Source organism: Serinus canaria, chromosome 2, assembly GCF_022539315.1.
Source record: "Serinus canaria isolate serCan28SL12 chromosome 2, serCan2020, whole genome shotgun sequence".
NCBI lineage: Eukaryota > Metazoa > Chordata > Aves > Passeriformes > Fringillidae > Serinus > Serinus canaria.
The window spans coordinates 146,249,963-146,264,612 of NC_066315.1; the positions used below are offsets into that span (position 1 = coordinate 146,249,963).

Below are 14,650 nucleotides of genomic sequence, written 5' to 3' on the forward strand. Positions count from 1 at the left end.
TGGCCAGAGACTTGGGGAGTCTCCATCACTGGAAATACTCAAAACTTGACTGGATATTTTTCTTCTGTATCCTGCTCTAGCTGAACCTGCTTTGGGGAGGGCCGGGGATGATGTGACCTCAAAAAGTGATTTCTGACATCAACCATTGTACGAAATCATGAACAAGTCCCATTCCCCACTGCTCTCAGCATGCATTCCAGAGATTCCTGATCTCTGCCCCCTTGTTCAACAACTCCTAACCTCTTCCTTGGTTTTAGACACAACCTCCTTTTTCTTCCACACACAAACCTATTGCCATACACCTTTAGTCACACCTTACACTCCTCCATCCCAGTCAACCTACAGTATCCTAAACCTAAATCACTTGGTCTCTTCCTAAGCCCCTTGTTACCTCCTAGACTTCCTTCTGCCAGTTTTGTGCATCATAAGGGCAACTTCCTCCCCTATTTATTTGGGCACAGTGCAAGCTTTCCTCTCACCTTGAGTGGTGCTCTCCCACCTTGTGTCCCACCTTAGATCTGGCCTAACCTACATCATCACAGAAAAAGGAAGGAAAGTTGCAGAGAATTATGTTTGACACAGACTGGAAAACATCCAATGCATTCAACACATCAGAGGAACCTAGCTGTTTATATCTAGCTGCTGCTGAGCACCCAAAAACTATGCTTATTCAAAGGTTTATGGGCTGTCTTATTATAGAAGTTCTGAGAGATGGACACAACAGAAAGACAATTTCTTTTCTCTTTGGAGTATCTGCTCCTAAGCACATAAGTACAGTCTTCCAAAGAAGAGCAGATAACCCATTTCTAATGTAGGCAAAACTGATTATTTCTCCTAAATTCCTCTATGGAAATATCTAAACTATTTTGGCTGCAGTTTTCACAAATTAATTCAGTCCAAGGAAGATGTCTCTGCATAAAATGTTTCAGCCCAAGCAATTAAGATGCAGCAAAATGATAAGCAATAAAAGCTAGAGTGTTACTACAAGAAAGGCTGGACAACCTTAACAACACTCACTGGTATCACTCCCACCTAAAATACATATTAATTCACTAAACAGCCAGATGGGCTTGTTTGTTTAAGACACTTCCCTAGAGGTTTTCAGATTTTTTTTATATATATATGTCTTTTATAATGCAAAATACCAGCTGGCAGGCAGTACTAGTAGTACCTAACTACTAACTGGAGCATATAAAGATTATTTAAAAATATCTGAACCAAAAATTATTTTAAAATATCAGAACCAAACACTTGTCTAGCATTACTTACAATAAGCACAATGTTTCAGCCTTGCAGGGAGAGGAGAAACATCCATCCTCATTTGTGTCTAGGTAAACCATGGTGCAGAAAAGCTAAATATGCTTGAGGAAGGGTATCTCATAGGTGGGAAAAGGACAGGGGAGAGGCTTCTGACTCCAAAATATTCTTGAATGCTACAAATTATTCCCCCACATGATGGCAATTTGTTGGCAAATCCCAAGTGAGTGACAAAGCAGAACTTTGAGCAGAGAGGGAGCTTTTATGGTTGAGATTTGAACACCTATTTAAAGCTGCTCTAAGTGCTGACCTATAACTTCCAACCACTGGTTTTCCTTCTAGGTCAACAATACCCCAAAGCCCATTCAAATGGGAAAGTGGAAACTGCTAGAGACATTTTGTCTTCCCTGGCTCAAGGTTGAAGTGCAATGGTATGAAGGAATAAGATGAGGGAAAAGTCAAGCTCTTAACAGTATTTTAAAGTCTGGGAAAAACAAATTAAGGATTCATTATCCAGACTGATGAGTCCCACCTTTTACCACAGCTCTATAGACTTCATTACAACAAAACCAGAAGAGGATATTTCTCAGCATTCCCACCACCCTAGGTAATGATAGTGGTTGCTAGTGGACACTTCCTTGCCTCACATTCATATTTGCTTTTAGCAAATAGGTCATTTGTGAGAAGGAAGGAGCTTAGTAAATAAACTTTTGAGACATATCTACATTGCTTTGGAAAGAACTTCAGTCTTACTGACCCCTGAAATCCCACAGATTGTGGCTGCATGGGACCAGTTCTCACCTGTCTTCTGGGTGTCTAGAAAAGTCAATCAGAAGAAATTAACCGACCTGCTTTGTAGAGCTTATGCCAAAAAAACCCTTTCCTCTTTGAATGAAAGGCAAACAATGTTTATGAAATACATACGTTGTAACTTTAAAATCAACTGAACATAAAGGATTTTCATAAATGGGACTATGCCAGTTGTATGATGTTCTTGGCTCGGTGGTAGTTCAAAAAAAGGTGAGATACAATGGATAAAAATAATCAAGGAACTCTGTCTTAGCACCTCTGCAGACATCTGCTGTTCTTCTTAAAGGGCATTATTTATTGAAGAGACAGTGAGAACTACTACACATCTAAAGAGGTGAACCACAGGTGCAGAGAGCAACTGCAGGACTTTGGAGGTTTGCCATAGAATAAGATTTATCTCAAAGTTCACAGGTAAATAATTCAAAAACATTTCCTCCTCTTAATGCCTAGATTGAGCATGACAACAGAAGCCAGTGATAACACAAGTCCCCAGATGGTTTCTCTCAGTGGGGAGGACAAAGACTGAGTAGATGTGGAGTTGGAGCTGATCTGGGAGGATGACAATGGACTCACTGCATGTCCCAGCCATGTGGGCATGTCTGTAACACTGAGACCAAACTGCCAGGATATTGACAGATATGAGTGAAAGATGGAAGGATTTGGCTGTTTGTGTTCAGCAGCTTCTCAGTTGGAGGCTTGGCAGGAACACAGAAGGGTTTGATTTCCCAAAGAGCTGAGCCCCATCAGCAAATCTCACATTCACTGCTCAGTCAAGGCAGAATATCCTTCTACTCTTACAAAAAAAAAGTTAAGAAAAGATGTTATCCATCTCCAAAGTGAATAAAAAGAAAAGTTTTTGTTGAGAATTTTGCCTGTTAGGTTTCCCCTGTTATTCTTAAGGAACAGCTGCAGAGCACCTTATACAATTTAGCATGGTCAGAGTCCAGGGAATGACTGCAAAGGCTGGATGTACATGTGACAGAAAGAAGGACATTTTTCTTTTCCTTCTCAGCTTTCCAGATCTGGGAGAAGGGAAGGGAAACATCTTTTTGTTTTCCCTCTTCCATTCCACCCTAGCAGAAAAAATTCCCACACACAGAAGCAGCAACCAAGCCTTGAACTGAGCCAAAACCCTGGGCACAGCTCCATCACCAGAGTGTGTTTTATGGTCTTCCCTGCCACCTAAGTGCTAAAAGAAATCTCCACGTGCACACACCACAGCCCACACAGACTGTGAAGATGGGAGCATGAGGCACTACCCACAGCAACATCATCTCAAAACACCCATAATATTGTTATCTATAGATCCAGCAACCAGTGAGAACTGCAAAACATGGCTCTTCCAAACACTGCTGTGCCCTTAGAATCCCTGAGTCAGTGCAGGGGGCTGGGGAGGAAGAAACACTGGGGCTGATGGACTGCAGAAAAGGCTCAGGGGTTCTTGCTGGACAGTGAGAGGGATGTGAGACTTGGCAGCAAACACAGTGGGCCTCCAGGGCTGCTCCAACAGGACTACAGCCTGCAGAAAAAGGGAAGAGATTATCCCTCCCTGCCTCAGTGCTCTTCAGAGCACACCTAAATATTGAACCCAGCTTTGGTCCCCACACTACAAGGAGAATCTGGATAAAGGACAGCACAGAGAACCACTGAGAAGAAGGGACCTGAAGAATTTTCCAAGTAAGGAGAGCATGGAGAACCAGTCTTCAGCCTGGCTAAGGTACTGCTTTGGACGGACTGTTGCAGATCATCCAGATGTTGGAAAATGTTCTTTATGGTGGTGCATGGCAGGGGAACCAGAAACAGGCACAAACTTAAGTGAAAGAGATTCAAACCATTTTCCCCTGATGACAGTCAAGCAGAGGAGCAAGATGTCCAGAGGGGTTGTGTGGAAATTTTCAAGACTGGACTGGATAAAGTTCTGAGCAATCATAGCTGGCCCCACAGCTGACTCTGTTTGGAGCAGGGAACTGAGCTAAAGACCCTCTGGATTTTTCTGTGATACCTGTGACTTGTCTCACTACAGAAGTCACTTCCCCAGGTTTCCAAACCTTCCCTTAGTAGCCTGCCTTGCACTCAGTCTGTGAAATGAAAAGCAAAGATTGTATGTTTGTGTACTTCTCAGTGACAACATCCTGGCTAACAGATTGGCACAGCAGGAACATGTCAGGCCAATAAAAAGGAAAAGGAAAGGAGGCTAAAGATAATAATGGAATTTATCAGAGCATTACATCACATTCTTTTTATTATCCTTTCTTCTCCAGTCACAAACACAGCAATAGCATTGACTTCATTACCAAGCTCTGAAATTAAATGGGGCAAAAGAGAGGCTCAATCTCTTCAACACAAAGGGAAATGTAATCATTTCCCTCTGCCTTGAAAGCCTGCATGACCCAGTTCCCTGCCAACACCCAGATATGAGAGATATGAAAGAGAAAGGAGGGATAGATTGAGGTGAAAGCAGCAGAAGTTCTTCTCACAGCCTGTCTGTTGAGAAGAGATGAACCTTTATCTCTTGTTTTGACCAGTTCCCACCACAGAGCACACCCTTGTTTGTCCTTCTTGCATGAGACAAGGGATGGTAACAGGCCATGTTAATTAGGTTCTAGCATCATCCTCTGCAATCTACAGAAACAACCCAAACCAGCACATGGTGTTTGGATTTTAACAGGATCCTTACCTTTGAGCAGCCACAGCACAGACCCACAGCAAGCTCTGCCTCCTTACAGAAATCAGAACCACCTGCTGTGTCAAGAGGTTCTGATTTCTGTACACGAGGTGGGGAAACCCTTGAGAGACCATTCCAACCCTGCCTGTCTTGTTAGGAACAACAGGGGCTTCTCCAGGATCCCAGTCCTCAGAAGGCAGCTGTACCTTTCTTTCCCTTCCAGGCAAAAGCAGGTTCATTCATTAGAGTGGCCAGGTATCACCACCTGCATTTTTGTTTTGAAATGGAGGAAAAATAAAAACCATTTTGTTTAGCTCTGTTCTGCCACCAAGCACCATCATTACCCATTTCAGGGTGAGCTTTAGTGAATCCTCTGCTGAGGTGTGGCTGTGACACAAGGAACAAACAGAGTCCTGATGGGTGCAGAACAATGATGTGTCACCCTCAAGAAGGTGGAAGTGACTCTGCTCAGGAAGGGATTGAAAAGGGAAGCTTTGTCAATACTGGCCCTGAACAGCAGGACTGTGTGATGTGGTCAGCCCTGCTGCAGGATCTTCACTGCAGCCCTGGGGAAAATAAAACCTGGCAGGGAATTCAGTCTTAGAAGAGTTCTCTCTCTCCTCCTGTAGAGACCTGGGTGTCTCCAAAATGCCACTCAAAGGACACCCATTGGAGTTCATCTCCAGCCTACCTTCTGCAGTAGCTATGAAAAATATCAGAACTGAGCTAAGAATCCTTTTGAGATACTTCATCATAGGGAAAACTGAATTCTGCCCTGGAGGCCTCCCAGTTTCCAGGGGATTTTCCAGGAGACCAAAACCAGTGTTCACCCCAGACAGTGACCTCTGGCTGGGCAGGCTGCAGGCAAGGGGGCATCGAGGCACTGTTGGCTCTAAAGGGTCTCCCTGGGACAGAGGGAGCAGCCCTGCACATCCCAGCTTCCAGGAGGTGCTGAGAGTCAAGAAAATATTATTAGATATTGTTTAAGTGCCAGAGTGGGAGACTCAGCTGAACACCTTGCTCCAAAACCAACACAGAAGTCCAGGTTTCCTCAGTCCATCTGTTTTAATGATTTAGAATTGCACATTATTAGATACATATGTATCTAATATTTGCAAATACATCCACAACTGGATTCTTTCTTTAAATATACTGAATTTATTCAAATGCACACAGACATTAAATATGTGAGTATACTTGCACACATTATGAATTAGTCCATAATCACACACTGACAAGATATTTATGTGTGTGTGCTTTTGCAAGTATAACTTTAGGTATTACAGAACTAATCCAGTTACACACAGGTTTAATGCACATTTAGCATAAATAAGGTTCAATTCAGGTTCCTAAAATAAGGTAATAATTTTTTATGTAAAACCTCTTTTTCTCCTGAATTTGAAACTTAAAAAATATTTTGAGAAGATGACTAATACAATGCTGGCTCTAAGGATTAAGCTCAGTTTCAAGGAAAAACAAATTGTTTTCTAAAATATTTTCATGTTTGTATTTTTCATGCTCTAAATTACCATAAATTAACATTTTCAACTGTCTCAGAACATTCCAATGAAGATGCCACAAATCTGCTTCAATCACAAGGACAATGATCTCTGATTATATTAATCTTTCCAGTTTCACAGACTTGCTCAGACTTTTTCAGCTTCTAAAAACAACTAAGAAACTTGAAATGAGATTGGAGATGAGATTGATTATTTCTTTCTCCTCCTGTTTCTCTAATTGACCAATCAATTAAACAAACTGAATCCTTTGAACTCATATGGTGAAGGACATTAGAAAGTTTTTTTTTCCACTAACTCAACCACTTTGCTTTTTTTTTAATTCACTTCTCATGCTTGAAAAACTCCTTGGATGTGAGCACTCACCAGAGGAAAAGGAGTCCTGAACACTAGAGGGCACATAAGAAACAAACCATCAAGTTTATCCCTCACCATTCAGTCCCTGAAATAAAAATATTCTTCTAGCAATTTTTGCCCTTTCTTTTTTTCATTCCACAAGCAAGTTGTGATTATTTTCACTTTAAATACCTGTGCCAAATGTTCAAATTTTATAGCACTTTGTTTTCTCCTTACTATTTCTTGAGAAGCAAAAAGGAAATTTCATGAAAAGAAAAATCACATTGAGACTTCAAGATTGAAGAGCTGTTACTGCAAGCAGTGGGAAATAACCCACGGCAGTAATAAATTCACTATACAGAGAGTGATCTCTGGAGCAAACCAAACTGGTACATACTCTGGTGCTCCAAGCATATCCAAGTTACAGTGACCAGCATCCAGGGCTAATGTTTGCATGTTAAAAATGAGATTCACTTGCTTGGCTCTCATTTCTTTGCACTTTTCCTCACTGCAGTCTTGTCCTTTGTTTCTTCCACCCCTGTAAACACTCTGTGCAATTACATGTCCCTCCTCCCATAACCCCACACACTGAATTTCCTGCATTCTGGTGAAAAAGATGAGATTTCCATCACTTCCAGCCATTGGTAGCCTCTGGTGGAGAGGCAGAGCTCACACCCACAGCAGAAGTGACACACACATTTACAGATGTAAGAGGGGTTATCAAAGAATCACAACATGATAGAAGGGCTTGGATTGGAAGGGACTTTAAAGATCATCTAGTTTCAAACCCCCTGCCATGGGCAGGGACACCTGCCACTATCCCAGCTTGCTCAGAGTTCCACCCAGCCTTACCTTGGACACTTCCAGGGATGGAACATCCACAGCTTCTCCAGGTAACCTGTGCTAGGGCCTCAGTATCCTCACAGGAAAGAATTTCTTCCTAATGGGCAATTTAAATGTCTCCTCTTCTAGTATAAAAGCGTTCCCTCTTGTCCTATCACTATCTGCTCATGTAAAAAAATCTTTCTTTATTTAATTTATAAGCCCCCATCCCTCTGATCATCACCCCTCATGCTGCCAGGAACAGCCAGTCTCTAAGCATTTGAGACCATTTGCCTCCCGTGTCAGGACAGTTTGAGGGAAAGCTTTTTAAAAAAGTCAGTCATGGCCTTACATAAACCTCTGAATCACACCTGGGATGAAGCAATCCTGCTTAACTCCTTTGCACATCCTTAGCATGTCTCTTCTCACCACCAGGAGCCTGGCAGACTGCTGTAATTCAGAGGGATGCTTCAGAACTATTTACAAACACATCTCCTTGTGCAGCACTGCTCTTTCAGCATAAATGCAAATACAGCCTCTGCAGTACCTCACACACACAACATTTACTGCTATGCAGATCATGCCTGGATGTCTTGGGAAGCTGCCTTCTCTTAAATGCTGAAACAAAAAACAAATCTGCTATTCTTCAAGACATTTTTTTCCACTCTAGGGTCGCCCAGAATGCACCTTGCAGACTTTTGTTTCCCCCTTGTCAGGGCAAACAAAAATAGCCAGGCTCTGCTGCCTGAAAATATAGACGGAGATATGCACTGCATTAGTGGGGCTAAAGCCTAAACTGATCCACATCAGGGGCTCTCAGGATTTACTAATTTGGGGTGCAGACACATGTTATACAGCCTCTGGCTCAGAGAGGGCTCCCCCAGGCACGCAGGAATGCACACCACAACCTTGGTGCATCCTGTTTTCTAGAGAGCCAAGGCAATTCTCTCAACCATACAAAATGGACCTTGAGATCCTGAAAAAAAAAATCCCTTTGAGAAGCCTCAAAAGAACCAGGCAATACAGTTATTCCTGCTAAAGGGCCAAACACCCACCCAGCTGCACAGACACTCCTCCTCCACAGAGGTACAAGGAGAAAAAGTGTGATGGGAGAGCTCAGGGACTGAGGTAAAGACAGGGAGATCATTCACCAGGTCTGTCATGGGCTAAACAGGATCATACAGAGAAAATTAATTTAATTTACTCACAATTAAAATATATTCTGGTATTGAGAAAGAAAGACTAAAAGCACAAAAAAACCCTTCCACCCAGCTTTCCTCCAGACCCCCTTCACTCCTGTCTTCCCTGACAGCCTGGTGGGGATGAGGCAGTGGTTGGTCTCTCCCAGCCTCTCTGGGCTGCTCCTCCCTCCTCTCCTGTCTCTCTGCTCCAGGCCAGGCCTTTCCCCAGCCTGCAGCAGGACTGATGCTCCTGCTGGGGCTCTCCAAGGCTGTGAATCTGCTGTGACATGTGACATTATTGTGACATGTCTGTGTGCAAAACAAGAACTCATTCCATGCCCTAAGTGCAAAGGATGCTAAATCGTGCACTGATCGTGCACAAAACTGCATCTCCAGAGATGAAATAAACAACAATTTGTGTCTTCAAAGTTAACTTCTCTCCTTAGTGGTCTCCCTTGTTACCACATTCCAATGGGCTGTGCCTCACCTTTGGTCATCCCTAAGGAGCTCAATTTCTGTGCCTGTGAGAGCTCAGCCCAGAGTGAGTTCCTCACAGCACAATATAAGATATAAAGCTATTAGAGAGTGTTTAAAGGAGGGCTATGATGGTGAAGGATCTGGAGGACAAGTTGTATGAAATGTGGCTGAGGTCACTTGGCTTGTTCAGTCTGGAGGAGACTGAGGGGAGACCTCAGTGCACCCTAAAAGTTCCTCACAAGGAGAGCCAGAGGGACAGACACTGCTCTCTCCTCCCTGATGAGTTGTGGCAGGACCTGAGGGGTTGGCAGTGAAGCTGTGTCAGGTTTAGGCTGGACACCAGTTAAAGGTTCTGCACCCAGAGGGGGCTGGGCAATAAAGGCTCCCCAGGAAAGCGGTCACAAGTCCCAAGCCTGACACAGTTCAAGAACTTGGACAACACATTCAGACACTTGGGGTGATTCTTGAGGCTGCTCTGCACAGAGCAACGACTTGGACCCGATGATCCTTTGGGATCCCTTTGAACTCAAGAAATTCAATGAATCTCTGCACAAAGTACAGGTACAAATGGCAAAACATTCTGAATTTGGTCACTACAGGTAAGGAATTACCCACCCAGCTGTAAAAAATGCCTGGTTGTAGCATCAGATGGAATTGTGTTTAGCATTTCTAATCACCTGTTTTCAAGAGAAATGTAGGAACTGAAAGGTGACTGTGATCATATTGGACGAGGATGAACAAAAAGCTCAGCCTGGCATAGGAATGTAAAGGTTGTGGGAGGATATGGTGACTCATACTTGTAAAGGCTGAATGTCAAGATAGTGGAAGAGTTAGTTAACTCTAAGTATGATACTGGCACAAGATCAATGGGATATATAAGGTTCAGAAATAGGCTGGAAAATTACAAGATAATTTCTAGCAATCCAGGAATGGTGATTTTGCCCAGGCAAGATTGATAAGGTTTATCATGGACTGAAGAAAGAAAAAAATTGCCTCTCTTTATGCAACTTGACTTTGTCTTCTTCCTCAGATCTCAGAGGGGAATTGTTAGATTGAATTTTTACCACTGCAGGAGGGTAAGATAAGTGCTCACAGCCATGTCTCCTCCTTCCTGAGGAATTGCATCATAGCAGCTCTAGGTTTCACACTGGGAGGTAGGAAGGTTAGTATCATTTATCAGGCATCAAATGATCCCAGTGATTGTGCTAAAAATTGGGTTTGTTTTGGAATGGGTGTCAGCAAACTTAAGGGCATTTTATGCCTCTAGCCAAGACCTGGTATAATTTTTTTTAGATATCACTCTCAGCCAGTCTTTTAAGTAGTAATTTAGCACTTAATTCATATTTATTTAAATGGAACTGAGGCAACCAAACACCTCAGTAAAACTGCCCCAGGTTTTGGTTTTGGTTTTTTTTTCATATTTAAATCTCTGGTCAACAAATATAACACAGGAAATCTGTGCTGCTGTTCTTTGGCCTTTCTCTAGACTCAGTTTTGAGCTCTGTCATTCACTGAAGACACTTCAGTCAAAGTATGTGCTTGCACTTATTGTGAGATAAATAACAACAGGAGCTGGGAATGCATAAGTAATTCACATGTGTCAGCAGGTGTGAATCCTCCACTCTATTTAACAAAAGAATACTCTGCAAAAGTACCCCTGGAACTCTGCAAGAAACTGTGTGGAGAGGAGAGGATAAACCCCAGCACATTCATTTGTCCTGGTTTTTTAACACTCAAGCAAATCTCGCCCATCTATTAATTCTGCATGCATAATGCATTTGGGCTAAGTACTAACTGCACATTTGCACTTACCTAGAAGAAAAGAGGTCAATGCTAGAAGTGTCCTGGATGGCAAACTGCCCTGCTTTAAACTTAATCAAACACTGAAAGAATTAAAAGTGAAAATAAACCTACAAGAAAGCAAGGAAATGTTACATAATCAGGCCCATTTGTATAAATGATCTGAAATTCCTGCCTATTTGAAATTTCAGGTTTCATCTGTTGAATAATAGATTGTCTATTGAACGATTTAAGTTAGAACATGGAGCTGAATGTTACCTATTAAATATTAAGTGTATAGCAAGGAAAACAGTTGAATTCCTTGTGGGCATACTACTCTGGGCTCAGTGGTTCAGAGGAAAGGAAGAGAGCAGAGTCCCCATGTGGGGAGCTCTGGTGGAAAATAAGGATGGAAGGAAGCAAAGGAAAGATTTCTGTGACTGCCAGGCTTTTTTTTCTGCAATTTTAATGAATCTATATTGATGTGTGTCATAAAAATATGATGTAACTAAATCTCCTCACATCTCTGCAGTCTATAGAATATTTTTCATGGAACAGTTCCTTTAGCAGCAAAAGGAGTTGTAAGAGACTGATAAATCACATCAGTCATGCTGGTTGCATAATGTTAGAGTGTAGTGCAGTATTTTTCATTCTTGTCATTATTTATTTAATGTTTTCAATGGGGAAAAAAAGGTCTTTTTATGCTCTATTATCCCTTGAAATGCAGACCTTCACAAAGTTTAAAGGATTTGACATGACAAACTAAATAGAATGCAATTATTTTGATACAAAAATTTATTAGACTACATTACCCTCCCCTGACCCCCTAAAGGAGCCACAGCATTAGAGGATGTTCAAGAACAGGGTGAACTTTGAAAATTTGTCATCTATTCCAAACAATCAAAGAAACTGGACAGCATATGATGTACTACAAAGCAGGGACATCTTATTTAACTGAAAGGCTAAAAAAAAAAGGAGATGGTTGAATGACAAACCCACATCACAACTATAAATGAGAATTTTGGAAACTTCTTGTAAAATGTATGCCCTTAAATATTTTTTGATCATTGTTTAATTGCTTAACAGTGCACAGAGCACCTGGTGTGGTCTAGTTGGACAAATTCAATTTGTTATTCCGAGCACTCTGGTGATCTAAACTGGGAAAAGTTGGCTAATACCTGGAGACAGGTGAGAGATTGATTTTCCTAAGAGCTGCTCATGGTAAACCTCATGTTCTTGTGTAACTGCAGTTGAAATTTCAGCTGGCTTTAGAACCAAGCACAGGCTAACTGTGTGACACTCAGCAGTTGGGCTAAAAAGTACAAGGATATATTTCAACCTTAATTTTCTCAAGTGGAAACTTCCCTGCTTGCTTTGTATGAAATGTGTGACCTGCTGTCACACTGAGAGTGAAGAGTGATGGATGTTTGTCTGGGCAGTGTGAGAAATAGGGCCCTCATTCTTTTATCTGTAGCAACTGTTCTTCCTTTTATAAACCTAATTACCATTCACTGTGGCAATGACTTTTATTGAATTATTTATCAAGATTTAGATGCTGGGAAAAGCTGAAACAACACTGCTACCATCCCTTTATGAATCCATTAAAAAGGGAGCATACACCTTGCTCTTCAGCAAAAAACCACATCAGGGATTTTTCTTTATTTTTGTCCACAAGTTGAAATTAAGGAATAAGGTATCAAAGAAATTAATTGAGCACCCAGAAATATACTTTCAACACACAGCACCTCTTATGTATTGTCTCCTCTTTATACTTTTCTACAAAAAGGATATGGGTTTACTTGTACACAGCCTGTAGCTGTGCTGTTTAAATGCTGTATGAAAAGAAACTCCATGTCTCTCAAAAGCCATCTAGAACAGTTTACACACTTATTTACTGCCCCACAGAATCCACACAGTACCAAACTCTGGGTATGGAACACCTGAGTTTTCCCATTGTTCATTGGTATTTCATAAAGGTAACCCACATAGAAATAGAGGTGGACCTAAAAAGGGTTGGACTAAATGCAGCTAATTAGGAAAAAAAACCAAAACAAACCAAACAAACAAACAAACAAAAACTTAGATTAAGTGTGCCAGGTTTAATTCCCACCAAACAAGCAAGAGGTATTCACAAGTTACTTGATGATTTTGTTTTGATACAGACATGGGCAGATCTATTTAGAATGTAGCTCCTGAATGTGATAACAACTGTGATGAAAAACAATTGAGCATACAACCAGTCAGTTGTGATGGACAAGCCATTGTAGCAGTGAAAACATTTTATTAAGTGTTAGAAACCTGAAGCGTGCCTGAAATATTCTCTAAAAGCACTAGGGCTGAATGTGCAGTTGAAAACATTCAGTGGAAAACTTCATTTTCATGATGACTTTGTTCTTTTTTTAACAGCTTCCTCCTATAACTTTGTATGAAGAGGAATATTTTTCTAGGGAGTAAACACCACATGTGGATAAGGATTTAATTTCAAGTATATTCTTATTTCCTGTGGTTTGCTGAATTATGTGCAAACTCAGCTGGAAGCCTCAGGTTCTGCTCTGAGCTGATGTGGGCAGCTCTGGGGCAAAGGGGGGCTCTGAGGGCAGCATCTGAGAGGTTGTCAGAAGTTCCCCCTGTGTCCTACAGAGCCAAAGCCACCCAGAACCAAGGGATGACACCCTTAAAACCCACACGGGGGAAATTTGATCCATCTCACCTGATTCAGCCTTCTGTATGCCAAAGCAGGAGATTCAGGATCCACTTCAAAAAACTTACCAGCAACTGAGCCTCTTGTTACTGAATTACTGAGCCTCTTGTTATCCATGCACAAACATTTCATCCCTTTCTAACTCACATTCACTGCTGTTCTCAGGACTTTGCACATCCTAATCACAAATTTTGGGGGAAAAAAACCCCACATTTTTGTTGGTTGAATTTGAGCTCCTCACAGTTTACTTTCAGTGACTGTGCTTAGTCCCAAATGTTCAGATACAGGGCAAACACAGAAGCTCTTGATCTACTTCCTCAAAAATACTGGTATTTTTTAAAATTGTGTTAAAATTCATACGTTTGCTTCAAAGAAGACCTCTCATGGTACTTTATCATAGAGTCATCACCCTTCTTTGCACTCATCTGAAATCAAAAATATACTTTCTGAGATAAGACACCAGTTCTACACAGAGAATCTCAAATAAAATGCACTTTTTTCTTAGAAGTCTCTAGCATACTCCATTTATACCACAATGTATTTTTATGCTTTGCTGTTTAACTCTGCAGATGGCCAAACCAAAACTAATTGGGGCTTTTAGCACAACAAAACTTATTCTGTAGCAATTAAAACTGTCAAGGTAGTCTCATTTTTCTCTCCAAATAATGATAACCATCCCACTCTGGACCAAGTCATGCTTTGAGATGTTTTTTCAAAGTAAAATATATTTTTTTATACATTTATATACATATGAAAGCTGATTTCCAATGTTCCCAACACCAACTGTGACTCCAGCTACAGTGGACATAAAAGGACACTTTAAAATTCAGCCTTCTTAAAAAAAAATAGTCCACCACTCTGAGTTGTACTTGTGTCTGCACATTCTCTCTGATATTCTTTATGCTTCCATAATCATGTTATCTGGCTTTTGAAATACCTTCCCCCTTCTCTAAGAAACCCTGAGCTATTGCAAAAGAAACCATGAATCTGCCACTCAGCAGTGGTGAATGTGAATAATGGAAGCCAAGGGAAGAAAAGAAGTGTTTTTTCCCCCCACATCTTGTCTTTTCTAATCTCTTCCTTTTAGGTTTTGTATTTTGGACAG

General features: G+C 41.4%; 1 protein-coding gene across 5 annotated transcripts in view; it reads right to left on the bottom strand.

Annotated features, from left to right (window-relative positions):
* The window catches only part of FAM135B (family with sequence similarity 135 member B), a 258,471-nt gene that overhangs the window by 208,429 nt on the left and 35,392 nt on the right, over nt 1-14,650 (bottom strand). The window lies entirely within an intron of this gene.